Raw genomic sequence first — 15,674 nt, 5'->3', positions numbered from 1 at the left:
TGTCCAAATCCATGTTCTTCCTGGATGTAAGTCTTGGCTACTTAAAAATCCCTACTGTTTTCAAACAGTTATTCATTTTCACTTGCTGTCACAAACCAAGCCAGATGGAATAGATGTAAGGAGAGAGATGTGTACAAAAGATGTTACTACTTTCATGATGAAGGAGTAAAGAGGAAAAATCTGAAAAGTGTCTTTTGATTACATGCTACTGAAGCAAAAAAAAAAAAGTTTCAGACAATCCATCCAAGGTAAGCTTAAACAAAATATTGACCAGTTTACACATCTGTATTTATGAGGGGGAGGACCGTGAGTAGACACAGGCCAAATGGTCCCGAAGCAAATTGCACAGTAGTGAGGCACTCACCTCACTCATGACTAATTGAACTCATTTCTCCCAACATCAGTTCTCAGGAGAAATTCAAAGCAGAATATCGGGTCTGTCTTTTACACAGAGATTTAAACAAGTTTGCTTGCTATGCTGCTAGAATTTTACAGGCAAGTTCTTCCCAGTAAATAATATAATGAGAGAATATCAGCACTTAAGAGGATTCTGCAGGGTTAATACCAGGTTTTAAAAGACTTCAAAATAGATTTTACCCAGTTCACATGTCAGGAGGCACAGCACGGAATCAATTTACAGCAGGAGCCAAAGATCACAAATTTTAGGGGAGCCTGGGGACTGATTCCCCCAATCAGTGCTGTGGGGTGCACAGATGAAAGAGCATACTTGTTTTTTTTCTTTAATGGTGACAGCATATTCTGAAACTACGCACAGCAGGCAGGAGAAACCTGCATAGATTTCAAAAGATACTGCAGGTTTGTGTGCTGAAGCATACATTTAAGGTCCTAGTTAATGTGCTAGCCTTTCACCTCTGGAGGCCTGGGCTCAGATTTATCTAAGGTAAAAGTAAAGGACAGTTTGGGGGTTCTATCCTCTTAACCCTTATTGGCCATTAGTCCACATCACAGAAGTATAAATCAGTCATCAGGCTCTACTTACTTTTACTATTCTGGAGTAAACATGAAGAAATTCATCTAAACACTAACACAGCTCCAGGTTTCTGCTGATTTAAACTGAACTTGTTGAATGAAAAGCCAAAGTCTGTTGTCAAATTATATCATAGAAATCTAGGCCTGTACAAGCACTCAGAGGAATCATAAAGAGGAATTACTACAAGATATAAGAGAAAAATCAGACACTCACTTAGAAAGGAAAGCAGATTTTTTTTTTCTCTCTTTGGTTCCAGAATATTTGCACAGAGCCTGCTTTGAAGATGAAATGTCATCTTTTTGTTTCTCATGCACTAATTTTGTATACAGATATTTTCTAAATGTGCATAAATATGGATTTCACTATGCTGTTCTAGATAGACTTGGAGTTCAAGATGTGCCAGGCAGTTTCAAACACACCAGGACAGTCCTTTCACCTGAAAGTATAGAACTTTTCAAACAATATCAACAACAACAACAACAAAATGTAGCTATTAGCATGAAGGCCATCCTGAAAGAATAGTAGACAAGAATCCTTCCACAGAGAAGTTCTTGAAACAAGAAGAGCGAGCTCAAAAGGCCTGTTTGTATTGTCCAACTGTATCATTATTAGGGCTTCCACAATATTATTTCTTTGTAATCATATTTCCCAGTGCTTTTCTTAATCTCATTTCAGAATTTCTAAAAAACAAAGAACTCACCACATCTACAGTCCGGTTGCTTCATTGTTAAAAACTTTCTTACCCATGCATTCATTTCAGATAAGTTCTTTCCTAATTTTCATTCCAGCCACGTGAATCAAACGCATGCTGTGAAATACTTCTAAACCTACAAATCCAAGTTTATATCTTCCTCTGTGAATTTCTGTGCCATTTTTATTGGGTAGGATCTACGCTTCAAAGATTGCACTGCATAGGGTGTATCACATGAGTGACTATATTGTATGGTTCTGTTGTAAAAAGTTATTTCTCTTGCATCACACTGTGAGGATAATGATGGTATCTCAAGTCTTACACGTATTAGAAAGCTTATGTGGTCTGACAGTGAGAGGACAAGGAGGAATGGTTTTAAACTGAGACAGGGGAGGTTTAGGTTAGATATTAGGAGGAAGTTTTTCACCCAGAGGGTGGTAAGGCACTGGAACAGGTTGCCCAAGGAGGTTGTGGATGCCCCATCCCTGGAGGCATTCAAGGCCAGGCTGGATGTGGCTCTGGGCAGCCTGGTCTGCTGGTTCGCGGCCCTGCACATAGCAGGGGGTTGGAACTGGCTGGTCATTGTGGTCCTTTTCAACCCAGGCCATTCTATGATTCTATGATTAACCACCATATTCTGCCTACTAAAAAAAAAAACTTGTTACACTTCACAGCTTTAAAATCTTCACTGTCTCCAGAGTGGCAGAAAAAGCTATGAATTATTACTACTTTTCTAAGCATCTGTAGAACTTAAACTGATTTGAGGTGGGAAAAAGAATCTGATTTTCCTCTGTCCTTTACTTTTAAGTCATTCTGAAGTTTAAATTTGAATAATGCTCATAATATTCATTTAAAATGCATGAACATTTTCTTCACCTTTGTAGCATAAATACTTTGTAGGAAAACACAATAATCACTATTTCAGTGTACACATTAGAAATGCTCCTCCTTTCCATGAAGAAGCTTTGAGTAAGTTCCTTTAATAAAGAATGTATGAAGCCCTCAGCACATTGAGAGATGGTCATTAGAATCACTTTTATAACCACCAAGCCAAAAGGCTTGCTGTATACACTCACTAGTCTTCTTTACCCCCCCCTTGCTCCTTCCAATTTCATTCATTAATCATGGGTATCAAGAAGCCTTGCATACACAGCTGCTTTGGCATTGCTGGCCAAGAATTCTGACACGACCACACGTCTGAAGCTTGGCAGTTATTTCTGTTGCACATGCTGAATGCTGTTTTGTCTGTACTTCAATGACACACTCCTTTCAGGAACAGGTTTAACGTGACAACATGAATAGCAATGAAAAGAGCCATTTCTGTAAGGTAAATGTCACACTTCTCACATCACAGACCATGAACACAGGAAAACATGTCAAAGCAGAATAATTAGACATCCAATGGGTATCAGTTATGCCCAACCACTTACACTAACAAGAAAGATGCATTTAAAAATCCCCTGCAAAGAAAAAAACGAAACTGTACAAAACATGACATATTATAGTCTGACACAGTAGACAAGCCTCTGGTGAACAGAAACACATGGAAACAAGTACACATGACTGCAGGACCAAACGCAAAATGACTAGGCTACACTATTGCAGTTATAAAGATAGATTTTGCTAAAAAGCTTTCTTTCCCTGGCTCATTTCCTTTCTTTTAGAAAAAAATCAAGGGAAAGAAAAAAATTAACTCCTTTGAGATTGTCAGGTTTTTCCAAACAGGACAGGTGAGTGAGGCAAGGAAAACAACGCAAACTTCCTGAGCAACAGCCTGTGAGGCACTGGAGAACCTACTGCAAACACAATCGTTTCACCAGAACATGCAGAAACCAGCTTTCAATTTTTGTCTTTATAAGTTTTCTATGGGCACGACCAAGCAAATGACTAGAATGTCACTTCCTCTGATCAAATATACTAGTTTATTCACTAATTAAAAAAAAAAAAAAAAAAAAAAGTGTGAGGTGTAATTGTGTAATCACATTAAAATATCACAAAGATTTTCTATGTCTATATGTGAAGAAACATTTCCCCAGATGGCAAAGTCTTCATTCTGTTCTACATCAGTAACAGGATAGAAACTACATGAAAAACAAAGAGTACATTTTATTCTAATTGGTGTTTAAACTTTGTTTTCTCATTCTTTCAAAGAATGAGTAACCTGATCTGTTCATACTGAACTGTGTATGTACAGTTTATGCAAGTAGAAGTGCAAACAGAAATAAAGAACTGCATGTCTTACACGAGCAGTTGGTTAAACAAAACATTTGCTGATTTAGCATTTAGATTTCATCACGGCAATATTGCCAATGCAATGAAAAATTATTTCCTCATCATGCAACGGACAGTCTTACCCCCAGAAGTGTCTGGATTTTGCTTGTCCAAAATGAGTATAAATTCTGATCTACCAAAACAAGAACAACAGTGTTGCAACAGATCATGTATGGAACAACTTTCAATTGAGTTTCTAACAAAAGCACAGATTACCCTGATGCATGCCACCGCAAGCCAAGCACAACTTGATTGAGGGGTTTGCTAACGAACCTTTTATTCTGGCTCTATCATTTTTTCCAAGATAAATTTATTTTTTTCCATGGATGATACTCAACAACTCCTGCAGTGATTTTGTAGTAGAGCAAAACTATAGTTAAATGCTAACAAAACCACCATCTTACATTAGAGAGGGTGATTTTTCAGCACACTGCTTTGCTGAGCACATGAATTACACAAACATTTATTCTTGAAGTAAAGAAAACAGGAGATCAAGATTGAAAGTACAGATTGAAAGTAACACAGCTACCTGGTGGTATGTCATTTTCAACAGGGCCTTACCTTAAATGGGCAAATTGTTCCTAATCAATACAGGTAATTATTTTCAGAATAATTATTGTCTGAATGAGTTGATACCATATGTTCTACAAACTTTGATTCAGTCCTCCTAAATGTTCTCTAGAACATGATGGGGCTCTTGCAAATTCTTCATAGCCATAAAAAGCAACTCTCCCATACAATTTCAAATATTTAAATCAGCAAGAACTAATTAAGGAATGATGTTTCACAGAGCTTTATGTCTGACCTACCATTAAGTATTTTCATCAAATACGATGGTTAATTTCACTCTAAGCAATAAAAAGCTCTTTCATACAGTGTAATTTAAAAGGACCACATTTTTCAGCAAATGAAACAACATGCTGTCAATGAAATTTAAGCAACCTCAGGAGTACCATGGAGATTTGACTAAATAATGATCAGATGAAAAATTAATTGGTTAAGTCCTACCATGGATGTCCACACATTAGAGTTAAGTCCACACTGAATTGTTGCACAAAAATATACTTCAGGTTCTTTTTTTTTTTTTTTTTTTCTTTAAAGTGAGTGTTTTTCATTTGGAAACTATATCATGAACAGATGTAGGATAATGTTAATAGTCCCTTCTGGAAACATTAATCACTAGCTTTTACTTATTACTTGGTGTCAGCATTTAAAAGTTAAAGCATTTCCAGAACTGTGACCACTGAAATATTCCTGTATTCCTGTTGCTTATAGCTGAATTTCAAAACAGTATTATTATTATTCTAATTCTTACAGTCCTGCGATTTTTTTATTTTTTTATTTTTGAAGTGTTTATAAGAAGGAAGATGTCAGGGAACACACTGTTCTCAAGGCAACAGGGTAGAGTGACAAGAATCTGACTGTTATTATTTTAACAAAAGAACTGAAATAAACAACTCTACCAAGTTTTTGAAGAGTTTCAGGAAATGCAAGTCCCCACAAAAGACATTTTTTGTTGCCAGAATGACACTAACATGATACTTTCAAAGGTGGATTCCCCATCCCCAGCTCACTGAGTAAACATTAATCAGAATCAAAATAAGGTATTATTATTATTACCAAAGAGACTTCAACCTCTCTTCCAGTAATATATAATATATTCTTGCTAACATTTGTCCACTAAGAATATTCAAAACACCTACGAAAGTAACCACAATAAGTTCATATTCTTCTATAGCCAGGCAATAGCCTTGCAGGATATTTCAATGTCCTATAACTCAGGAACTATACGTAATTCTTCCAGTTCAAGATTTGCTGAATCAACCTGTTCACCCTGAACAGGTTCAACAAAAAGCCTACATACATATTCGGGTCTGGGCTGTTATAAATTAATAAAAAAGCCTGTCTATAAAGTACCAATGCAATGTAATCAAACATGGCAGCATGATCACAGTATCTCAAAAATCTTCCTCCTTTCACATTTGACCAAGGTAAAAGTAATTCACTGCTTCATAGAATCACAGAATTGCTCAGGTTGGAAAAGACCTTAAAGATCACCACGTCCAACCACAACCTAACCATACTGCCCTAACTCTAACAACCACTGCTAAATCACATCCCTGAGCACCACATCCAAACGGTTTTCAAACACACCTTCACACAAGATTTATTTAAGGTTTTAAAGCAGGCAGATAAAAGAAGGACTGTTCTCTTGTTTAAACAGTTCTATACTTCTCAGCATTTAGATGCCAAGAACTTTAGCTACAACATCCTCCATCACCTCTTCCCTTTAGAATACACAGGATGAACATCAAATCTCTTCCTGGAGGTAGTGCGCACACTGGCTCTATAATCAAACCATCTTCAACCAAGCACTTTTTTTTTTTTCTTTAAATTACTCAAGGGATGCATAGGCAGTCCTAAAGATTATTTAGCTATTTTCACATCTTTAGTTCTGAAACGTCAGCCTTAATCCTCCTTTGCCTTACTCCACTAATTAGTCCTTTCAATCACTGACACCTCTGGAGAACAATAACAATATGTTAAAGCAAAGATGGAACTGATTTTGTTTCTGTGTTCAGTAAAGAGATCACGTTATCTTCCAGGCTGTATCAAAAAAATCACTTAAGCCTGCTCCCTGGCAAACTGGTTCTCTATTTAGCTTTCACAGTATAATTTTCAAAAACGTCCATGTGAAAATGCAAGCACGTGCACTAAGGATTATTTTGACACATGGTATCCATCATTTGGATTTACTAATTTTCCAAAATAAACTGTTTTGTCAGGTTCCTTGAGCATGAGAATTTTTGAGGAAAAGGCAATGTGTAACATTACAAGACACTTTCATGTCCTGACCTTTCACAAAACCAAAATTATTAGTAAATTGTTAGTTTGGCACAAGCATTTATACAGCACAGATTCAATCAGGTTTTGTGTACTCCTTCCTATTCCTATAAGCAGAGTTTAACATCTATTTTTACATAATATCTTTTTATCTCTTTTTTTTATATTTTATATCTTTTATCTCTTTTACCTTTCCTTTACAGGATATTTATATGTTTGGTTTATTGACACACTGAATTCCCTTTCTTTATGAGGTTGTTTTTTTTTTAGTGCTCTATATTTCTCGTTAAATAAAAAAGACCTTGGATTTGAATCTATTTAGATAACCACATTATAACCTTTGTAGATAACCACCCTTCAGCTATGGGACTTCATGAAGTTTAAACCCTGGTAAGGAGAAGCTACCACAGCAAGCCATGTAAGGCTGCAGCACACACCCCCCTACCAGACTGCAGAACAACATACAAGGTCCCCATTTCCTTTAGTCTCCCCTTCTGGAAAGGGTTTTATTCCACTGCACACTTTTTCAAAACAATTTTCTCTTTGGCCTGGAGAAGAGAAGGCTGATAGCAGCCTTTCAGTATCCAAAAGGGATCTTACAGCAAAGAAGGGGATGGACTCTTCAGCAGGGTTCATGGTGATAGAACAAGAGAAAATGGCTTCAAGCTCAAAGAGGGTACATTTACATCAAAAATCATCTACAATGAGGGTGGTGAGGCACTAGAACAGGTTGCCCAGAGATGTGGTTGATGCCCCATCCCTGAAGACTTTCAAGATGAGGCTGCATAAGGCCCTGGGCAACCTGATCTAGCTGTGATGTCCGTGTTCAGTGCAGGGGAGTTGGACTACATGGCTCCCAGATGTCCCTTCCAATTCTAAGGATTCTATGATTCTAATTTGCACTTTATCTGCAATCCTATCAAACTATGGCTCACTTTTCTTTTTTTTAAACACAGAAGCTTTTACAATATTTACATGTACTGTCTCAGAAAATGACCTCTCTTTGAAAGTGTGCTTGTAATGATTCGTGTCTTCAAACTGTAAGACCTAACTTCCTAACACACTGAGTTAAAACTAGTATTTCTTCAATGGCAACTGGTTTCCCCAGGGGAAGAATTTTGCACAGTCACATGCTCTATCCTTCTCTACATTTGTTGTTAAATTTTGAACCCGCTCACACATTTCAACTAAATGAACAGAGATGAAACACCTGTAACACCAAGAAATGTTTTGTCATGGCTGAAACTTAAGAATCAAGCCTTGTTCCTTCTCTTTCCTCTAGGAGGAGGAAGCTGCAAAGAAGCAACAGCAGTCAGCATCTCCAAAGTACCAGAGAACAGCAAACCTGTTTTGTCAGGTCTCTGTTCCTCAGACTGACCTCAGATATGGCCCAGGGCCTGTCTTCCTACTCCTCAAGGCACTGAGTTCTTGTTTGCACTGCTGAAAAACCTTTAGTCGGCAGTGAATAACCCTGGCACTTCTCCATGAATTATACTAGTGAGGTAAAACCTCCTGTTTCGTGTACTCTTAACAAAAAAGTTTTGTTTTGTTTTTTAAAAACAGCTGTGGTGTTTAGAACAGCCAAAAGACTCCAGAAGTCTGAAATTTTTTTTTGTCCCTGCTTCTGAGGCACACAGCACTGGACAAAAACACTGACACCAACAAGGATCTTCATCAATTTAAGTCCATGTTTAGAAAACACATTTGAAAATGCAAAGATAAAATATTAACATCAAGAGGCTTTTAACGATGAATCACACAAAACCTTTCCACAGTCCCTGTGGCATGGCCTGGAGCTGCACTCCTCATCCTCTCTTAGCAAATACCGGGCACAGACATCCCTACCGGAGAGCTTTGCTCATCTAGAATGTTAACATGGCTCCAACTCTTCTGAAAGTTGTAAAAGAATACTTATTTCTCCTATGTGTAAAATCCATATATTCCAATAATCCAGACATTAAACATATATATAAAATTTATTTTAACCCATTGAAGCAGTGCTCCTGCCTTAAACAATACCAACTAAAGCACTTCTGTAAAGGGAAAAAGATTATCTTATTAAAAGTGTCTGCATATAGAAGTGAAGAAAAGCTTCTCAAACAGTATAATCTGCTCCTGTAGTTGAAGGAAGTCCATTCTGGAAGAACAGAGAACTTCCCCCCCACACAGCCCCAGAGCACGCCTGTCAAGGACATCTGACTTCGTACCTATTGTATTACTTGACACAGTAATAGGGGTCAGTGTTTTCAGTTTTCAGTTTCTGGCAGGATCCCCAAAGTAATTTTCAATTAAAAGATTAAATGCTGGTACCTGTCAAATGTGAAGACATATGATGCTGTAACAATATGAAATAGCTTCCTTACAATTAAATTAATTTCATCAGGTATTTAAGTAGGGGTTACAAATATTATGCCGTTGGGTAACTTGACTAAATACCTAAATGAAGTGTAATCATTTTCTATCTTTCTACTGTGCCTCAAGCGGAATGCCAGCCTGGCTTTCAAGTCCTTTCAATTGAATGATTCAAGTACACGTAGGCCCAACAAAGTTTTGAATATTGTTTCCATTGCTAGCCTGTTTTTGTTGAATTAGTAAAAAATAAAAATAAATAAAAATCAACAACTTCCTTTTTCTACCAAAATCATGGCTTCCCCCACCCCTCCTCCCTTCCCCCCCAGACACGGTTAGTTTTTGCTATAAATGAAGAAATAACAATGATCCCATATCATCACACAAAGAAACAGAGATTGTCTACCTTGTAAAACCCTCCTCTAATCAAAATATTAATTAGCAGAATTATGTTTCTTTTATAGTTCATACACAAATGTTGGGGAAATAGACCACACCTGAACCAAAAAAAAACACAGCAGTGATACTGGGGGACCTGAAGGCTCAAGTGTTACAGCAACTATGAGAACACCACCTTCATACTCCTCTAGACGTGACTGGACCTCCAAGTCTTACATCTAATTTGATGTAGTGGAAATTATAAAAATATCAGTACATTTAGCAGTTTTGAAGTAGTCTAAACCTGTGGCTAAGGCTCTGGGCTGGATTCCGAGATGAATTAAAAAGATATTAAGTTTCCCTGGATTTAGTGCTTTTGCTAGCACTTAAACTCTACATTTTTGTTTCCCCAGGTGTAAAAAGGACAATGATGATGCTTACCCTAATTTGAAACGTGCTTAGACATTTCTCAATATAAAGCATTTAACTTTGAATTCATTTTCAAGTCTGTTAAGTAGAATAACATTCTCAAATGCTGCTCCCAATGCTTTAGGAGGTCAACACAAAGATGCTATGCCTGGATTATTATTTGAAGTGCTGCAGGATTTAAAAAAATCGTGTGATTAAAACTTTGACTCAGCAAAGTCTTACAAAAGCACTCAACATAAGCGATGGGATTACCTTGAGTGTAAAATTAAGCATATACATGACTTGTATGTTTCAATGCAGAAGTTCAGCTTGGCTGCAAGAACCACACTGCACACAGAAACAAAGCAAGAGTAAATCTTTATTTTCCCGTGCAGACATAGGTACAAGCACCCTGTACCCTACCCTCGTAACTTGTCCTCCATTCATCAGACTGTGTTTATTTTTGCTGTAGGTGACGTGATTAGGAGAACTTAGGGAATGAAAACTTTTTAATCAAGTAAAGATCTCTAGAAGGGAAAAAAAAAAAAAAAAAGAGGGCCTGTTCCTGTTCCACCTTTTAAAACACAAGGCCAAGAGTTACATATACGCATTTAGAGATTAATTTCATTTAGTTGAGGTTATAATTAAGAAAAGGAAGTATTTCTTCATGCAGCCTGTGAAACCTGCTGCCACAGAGCTGCTGAAATAAATTATGTTTTGGTAGTAACAGAAACAAAACCAAATATACCACCATTAATAATCTATGGATTTAAGCAGATTGTATCTATCAGATCACAGAACCTAATGAGTAAATCAGAGATAAGTTAGTTTAGCTGATGCACCGCACTAATCTCACTCCCAGATAAACCACTGCAGAATTGTGTTGTTATGTACCCATCTACCACCAGGATAAGGATAACAAGGTTTTCTACCAGACGATTCAAGAGCAATCCTGTCCTACAGTACCAAGCAGAAACACCAATTCAGAAATTAGTCTCTGGCTACCAGGAATCGACACTCCAGCCTCACACTGTATGATCAGAGTGCAGTAAAACCTAACAGCAAATCGGAACAAGTCACATTCAGAAACCAAAAAGACTAGGATTCATCAGTTGAGAGAGAAAATCAAGGAGAAATACAATCGGTATTCCCAGAAGAAAAAAAAAAGATTTGAAAAAATGAACATTCACTAAGGAAACGTTATTTGACATATCCCAAAGACTTAAAAGAGTTGCACAGAAGTCAGACTACTTGGGATTCATGAACGCAAAGCAGGACTCTAGAGGAGAGGAGCGTAGATATGCTGGAAAGCATTAACCTGCACTGTGTATAGATTAGGAATACAAAAGTAAAAGAGCAATATTTCTTCATGTAGCTTGGACGACCTGAACATGTTTATCTGGAGTAACGTGTACTGGTACGAACACAGTGTTTTTTCAAAATTTTGAATTTGTCCCATGTACAGAAGTCATACAAAATAAAAGCTTCACATGGAAAACAATTACTGTGTCAAAAAACACACAAAGTTTGGAATTGTGGGTTCTACAAGACTTCAGGAGACAGCATTAAGAAAAACACCATCCTTCCTGTGAGTAATTAGCATAGAAGCTCCCTGAACAAAAGCCCTTCATTCAAGAGAAGCTCTCCCAAAACCACAAGGAAATATATCTTAAGTAATGCACCTAATATTTTTCAGGATATATCACAGACACAGCTGCACAAACGTTAGCATATGAAAAAAAGAATTTTAGCCAATTAGCACACAAATCACCATTTACAAACCCCTTTGGTGTCTTTTTTTGTTTCAGTCAGAACTCAAATTTCAATTGTAACTATTCTGGGATATTTATTTTATGGTAATCCACTTTTCAAAAGTTTGAATCTACATTACTTCCACTGAAATAGATGCTTCTAAAATGAAACATCTGGCTGAAAGAAGAAGAGTTTTGGCATTGCTGGGCTTTAAAAATCCTACATATATGAACCTATAGCGACATGTAGATCAAAAGGAAAGAACAAGGAGAAAAGCTGTCACAGACTTAATCCTGCCAGCAGAACAATTGGTTTTCTTCCGAAATGGAAGCATGACAGCAGCTTTTAGAGGATTTCAGAGGTGCAACTCATCTTAACCGAAAATACAAACCACTGATTGGTGTCCATATAGATTTCCACACAGCATATTTATTTTCATACACTGCTGCAATCCGTTTTATGAATGGGCAATACTTATGACAGACTCCCCTTAGAGGGCTGTTATTCCGATCAGACCACAAGCACGTTGACAATTTTATCAACTGGATTTTGGCTGCAGTTAAGAAAGTCCTTTTAAAATGAAAACAAGAGTATTCTGATTTCAAGACACCTTCCTTTCCTGGGTGTTCAGAGAGGGAAGTGTGGAGGGAAGGACTTCAGCAAAGGTATTTTTGAGGAAGGTTGAAGTATAAATGAAGTCCATGAAATATTTTTCTTTATTTAGGAAGCTAAAATGCCTGGCTGATCTAAATGCATTAAGTGGAATGGATACATTCTTTGTAATGTTAATTGGTTACAAATGAACATTAAGAACAATAAATGGTAACAAGCACACGGAAACATGGAAAATAATGAAAAACTGACCCTCTGCACACTTCTTTTAGCTAGTCTTTCAGAAGGATGATGACAGATGCAGATTTAATGCCCTTGCTTCCCAAACCATAAGGATCTGTTAAACTCTGTGGCCTTCCAGAAAGTGCACTTGTCCTGCAGCATTACCATTTGATCTACTGCAGTGAAAATATCTAAATACATTGCAAATTTTCAAAATCAACATCTCATGCAGTTCCCACACACTTGTGAAAACACTGCCATTTAAGCACTATACAAAGCTAACAAATTATAATGCTTCTCCATAGGACGTTACCATCAGCTTATCCACAGAAAAATGCACTGTACTGCTTATTGATAAGCTGATCCGGTTCCCCAGTAAATCCAGTTCATCCTTCTTAGTCCATCTCGCTATGCTTCCAGCAGAGCCTGACTCTTCAGTTATTTAGAAATCTACCATCGCAGATCAAATTTCCTCACAGCTAGTTTGCATCCATTTATTTGCATTAATTGCAGTCTTTTAAACAGCACTGTTTTTCTGATACTTTCTCCCATGGATATATTTATAAGTCATATCATCTCAGATTTCATTTTGCTAGGATAAATAAATCATCGCTGATGTAGTTTCTTGTAGCTAATCTTATCATTCCCATGATCCTGGTAACTCTTCTGTGGATTTATTGCATCTTTTTCAACAAGGACAGCTGGAGTTGTACAGAGTATTCAGATACAGCTTTACGACACCCTGCGAGGTACAAATGTTACTTTTTCAAGTAGGGATACGTGGTCAATCTCAAATCCCATTTGCCCTTATGTACCTGGGTAGTGCTACCAGGCATGCTGAGATCAGCCAGTATAATCAGGTTTGTCTCTTCCTCTGTTGGTCTCAAACAATGTTCCCAGTTTGCATCAGAAATTGTCAGTGATCCCGAAGTGCCTGACCTCACATTTCATTATATTAACTTCCAGCCTGTTTCTATTATTCCAAACCTAGAGGTCACCTACCTCTTACTGCAAGATATCCTTGCACTTTCTGCATTAGGGATGGGTCCCAACTGCATATCATGAAATTTTCTCAAGATTAGCTGACTTTTTGTGCCTAAGTCATTAATAACAGAATAAAACATATCCAGTGCCTGGACTGATCATCCAAGAACTTCACTTCCTTCCTGCCCAGTACATCCCCCCCTTTCAGCAGAATCCACTCTCATCTCTCCTGCTGTGCTGGTACAAATCCCCACCTTCTGTGGTCTAGCCAGAAACCCCTTACTACTCTCTCACAAGTGCTTTGCTGCAAAACATCTAGAATGGATTAACTCTTTCTAGACAAACTGCTATTTTTACAACAATACCTGGAAAACTCGCATCATATGTTGTCCCTTTTTTTTTCTCCAACGCCTTCGACCTTTACTGTTGGTTATCTCACATAGAGAGCACATTTTATTCAGAAAAAGAATAAAGAACACTAGGTAATAATTTTCTGCCATAGGTTATAAGGAAATCAGAAGATAAATATCCTGTGAAAGAGATCTGATCAGCTTGTGAAATACAGATATTTGTACAAGAGTTGCTCTGAATGTAGCACCTCCTACTTTATCATGGTGGCCCAGCACATTAGAAGATACCAGTGGTACAGCAGAAGAGGGTGAACCTTCCCACCAATACTCCTTTACATTTTGTTGCTGTGTGACAGATGGCAGCAGAGGGGCAGTCTGACAAAATAGTGTCTGACATGGAAGCATGGATGAAGCAAAGGGGTGGAACTGAAGTCTTGTGGAAGGATAATAAAAAAAATGCATCCACTGACATTCATTGATGTTTGCTTAATGTTTACAGAGCCCCACCAGAGGATGCGAGCACAGTGAAGTGGTGCATTTCTACACTGGCAACAGCAGGTCACCTCTGCTGGTGCAGTGTTTTGTAGCTGAGAATCACTCTGCCAAAAGGTATTACTGTGCTCTTTGTAACATGACAGAAAGCGCAGCAATGACAGCAGAGCAGCAAAATCCCAGGCTGCAGCAAGTGACGACTTTTTCAAATGCAACAGCTGTGGGCACAGAGACAAAGGAAAGAACCTGCTTGCCTTTGGAAGGTCACACAGATCTCCAGTGAGATACCCTCACCTTCACTGCCAACCCTTAAATGAGGTCTGGGAAGGGGTGGATCCTGGCTCCACTCCTTCCAGTCACTCAGTGCATTACATTGCATGCACCTGAGCTCTCATGGGTTGACCCGACCTTCCCACCAGGTGCTCAATCACTGGTTTAAGCCATGACTTAGCATTTTCACCATAGTATCTTTTTGCAATTTCCACGAAAGTAAATGAGGCGTTATTTTCAGAGAGAGCTGTGTACGTCTATTAAACACAACAATCCAGCACAATATACTCGTTCTCTGCCAATTTCCAAACTTTGAGAGTGCCTATATCCAACCTTGCAAGGAAAGGCCTCTGTTGGTACTTGACTGAAGGGAAATTTGGTCTAGGTCTGTAAAACACGGAGTGAAACACCAAATCCAGTTAATTCATGTCATTGTCTCCAATTATATCATTCACACTGCTGAACAAAACTCAGGCTCTTTCATCAATAAATAGGAAATATCCCTTAGAAATTAATGGAATGCATTTCCTTACTTGATTCATCCACCCACACTAAATTCCAGAAGTCCATACAATCCTATTTTACCATGCTTCTCAGTAATTCATTCAGCTCCCTACTGAAATGAACTCAGGCCCACATCCCTCTTACACAGCACAGAAAGCATTTCATCCTTTTAACTTCTACATTACTTGAAGCTGTATGATAACAAAACATAAATAACTAGAGGTGAATTGACAAAGATGAAGATCAATTTTACAGGGAACCTTAGCACTTAGGTGCACTCAAGTGAAGCGTCTCTTGTCCAACACAAACTCTGTGTCGACAGTAAACCTGCAAGAGCTCTGTAGGGCGTGTTGGATTAAACTCAGCCAAAAATGTCTCCTCCTTAAGCATAAAACAAAGGCATAGCCCCCAGAAGGAGGTTGTGGGTGGAAGAGAGATGAGAGCTGAATTATTTTTCTCCCAAAACGAAGGAACTGTTTTGGCTTTTTCTTTGCTGAGGTCATTTTGTGTCTGCATAGATAATAATAAATACACTGTAATCACTGTGGATGTGTGA

This window comes from Tetrao urogallus, assembly GCF_951394365.1.
Source record: "Tetrao urogallus genome assembly, chromosome: 11".
NCBI lineage: Eukaryota > Metazoa > Chordata > Aves > Galliformes > Phasianidae > Tetrao > Tetrao urogallus.
The sequence above is the reverse complement of the archived record's forward strand: the minus strand, read 5'-3'. Positions refer to the sequence as shown.